Source organism: Gekko japonicus, unplaced genomic scaffold (genome assembly GCF_001447785.1).
Source record: "Gekko japonicus isolate JY-2015 unplaced genomic scaffold, Gekko_japonicus_V1.1 scaffold2732, whole genome shotgun sequence".
NCBI lineage: Eukaryota > Metazoa > Chordata > Lepidosauria > Squamata > Gekkonidae > Gekko > Gekko japonicus.
This window is the reverse complement of record NW_015162034.1, coordinates 34,099-37,335: the sequence shown is the minus strand read 5'-3', so window position 1 is coordinate 37,335 and position 3,237 is coordinate 34,099.

Sequence of the window (3,237 nt, the reverse complement as noted above, 5' to 3'; positions counted from 1 at the left end):
GACTTAAATGATCTGCCTGCACATTCAGGTGACCTGGGATGTGCGTGGCTACCAAAAAGATGTCGTGGGCGATGCAAAAGTCCCATAACTGAATGGCAAGGTTGCAGAGACGTAGGGAGACCGTGCCTCCTTGTTTGTTTATATAACTGAGCATGGTGGTATTGTCTGTGAGGACCATAATACATTATACATTTCCCTTTGATTATTGGTAGGAAACTCGTGACCACGAACTGAATTGCGAGCAGTTCCAGGAAGTTTATGTGTCGACCTTGCTCATGGGTGTTCCACTTGCCCTTGACGCACAGACCCATCATGTGTGCATCCCATCCCGACAGGGAAGCATCCGTGGTCAGGGTGATTTGGGGTGACGGAGGGTGGAAGGGTGCTCCCTGGAGGATATTGGAAGGGACAGTCCACCAAAGTAACGAGTCTCATATGTTGGGGGAGGGATAGGATGACAGTGTGAGCGTTGTTAGCTGGGTTGTAATTCCGGATGAACCACAGTTGGAAACGACGCTTTTTCAGTTTGGCAAAGATGAGAACCGATGCAGTTGCAGCCATAAGGCCAAGTAGCCTTTGGATTTGGAAGGCAGTGAAAGAAGGGTGGGTACGGACGACGGTGGCTAAGGAAATGATGTCTGCCGCTATGTCTTGAGGCAGGTAAGCCATGCATGTTGTGGAGTCTAGTATAGTGCCGATGTACTTTATTCTTTGGACTGGACTCAATTGAGACTTTTCTCGATTGACTTCTAGGCCCAGATTTTTAGTAGTGCCAGTGTCTCGGTGATGTTTGAGACCAGGGCATTCTGGAAAGGCACTACCAAAAGCCAATCATTGATAAAGGGGTAAATGGAGATACCCCGGAGATGAAGGAACGTTGCAACCACAATCATAGTCTTCATTGTGAAGCACAGAGACCACGTCGAAGATGTAAATTTATCGATCACTTTAGGAACACATCAATACCAATGGCTGTTACCAAGCTGGGGCAGATCCCAGTGCTGGGATGGATGTAAGAACTACAGTTTGGCCCTTATTAAAAAATTGAAAAGAGCAAGTAAGGGAGACAAGATTGCAAATGTTTCCCTGATGTATGCATAACTACATTTATATTGAGTATGCCCAACAGATCATAGGGTATAAAACTCTATACTCTTTGAGGATTTCTGGTCCATTTGGGCCCCCAAGATACCCTTACTACCTAATCATATGGTGAATGCCAGTTTCTGCTGTCTCCAAAATTCTAATTCACTGTATCTTCTGATAACTGAATATACTGCTTCTTAACCAGATGTAATGGCCCATAAATTTACATTTGAGAATACAAATAATATATTGCACTAACTTATACATATATTATGTTGTACTGATTTTATTGTACTTTAAAAAAAATTAACAGAGCTCTTCATCTGGCAGAAGGATTGTCACAGGAAGAGCAATATCCCCTGTCAACACTGATATGTAGATGAGCCTGGATGCTACTTCAGTGTATATAAATAAAGTATAGAAAGTCTCTTGCAATACAAAAAAGTTCACAAGATGGCCTTGGACATACAACTTACAACCCATGTATTTCCTCTATAGTTTCTTGACATTTTTCTAATAGTTCTATGAAAACATCAGAATTTTGGGATTCATTCAAATTAGAATTATAGGGCTGCAAGGAAATCCGAATTCATTTTTTAAAAAACTAGATAATTATATTTCAGCTTTCATGCATGTTTGTGTGGAATGCTTACTCATTTTTCTAAAATGATGAATCCTGCAGAATTTTTTTGGGTAACTTCAATTCTTAATTCCATTGTGGCTTGATTCTCATTGCAAACCACAGTTCCCATCATGGATTTTTCTCCTATGATGAAATCACACTGCAGACCTTTCAAAGTACACATAACTTGCTTTGTTGTTCGCTACAAAAAAAACACACAATCCCCAGCTTGGTGTACTGGTTTCCGTGTTCAGCCAATCACAAAACAGCTGCCCCAGGAAGTGGAACCACACCCACCCACAGAGCAGGGGGTCCCCAATGTGGTGCCCATGAGCACCATGGTGCCTGCCAACATCTTTCCTGGCACCTGCCAAGTGCCTTTAGAAAGTCAGAGGGCTAGATGGGGATGTTTGCTCAGCAAGGCTTCTGACTGGCTGTGCAGATTGAAAGGTATTCTGTTAAACAAAACTTCTGCCTGATATGTCAACTTTTACAATTAGAGCTATGCTTAACTGGTCCTTGACACTTTGTGGTCCTCCTGCAGCAGCCATTTTGTGATTGGCTCCACCTCCTGCGGTGGCCATTTTGTGATTGTGCCCATTGCCCTGTGTCAGCAATCCAAAGGTCCCCGCATGCTCAAAAAGGTTGTGGGCCCCTGTCACAGAGGACGCTCAAGTGCTCAAGTGCAGAGGAGAAAAGGGGTAATTAAAACAACAACACTAGGAAACAATATTATTATAACCTGCCTAGCCAATCAGATCTCCAGTGGTCAATCATTCACTTTCAAAAAAACACCTGTTGAGTGCCAGGAAAGGTGTTGGAAGGTGCCACACTGGGGATCCCTGATGCATCACAATTTTCTGAATCCCCAGCTTTTTAAAAAAGTGAGAATCTTGCCCCTTTTGTTATGGAGATATGCTTTCTCCTTATATCTCCACAACAAAAGGGGCTACTTACTTTTTTGAATAAATAAAAACTGGAAATCAGGGAATCTGTCATATTGTTTCATTGATGTAACAACACTCAATTGCCAATTTAAAAACCTCTCAAAGATCCCCACTGGTGAGGGGAGGAAATGGCCACCATGGGGACAGGACAGGGGCATTATTAAGACCAATCACAATAACAACAACAATAGCATATAAGCTTTTGAGTTCTCCAGAAAACAGAGACAAACATATACGGCAGAACTGGAAACATTAGACAAGATCTAGCTATGGACAGATACTGATTATCTATGGTACAATCAAATGTAAAAGTTTTACCATAGCTTTCATGGTGCTGTTTATAAGGCTCCTTAGAGATTCTATGCTGCCATCTGCTGGTATTTTACTAGAATGTTTATTTTATAACTGCTTTTAGTGCAGACAGTATATTTTCTCTTATAGAACACAAGAAAATATCTGTACTAAGGTCCATAAGGTAGATTTTCTTCATATATCTTCAGCCTCTGAAGCCAGGATTGGAGTTTAGGAACCAGCGGCTTCCCAGTAGGCTGCTGCTGGAGAGGTCAAGGTCATCCCTGCTTT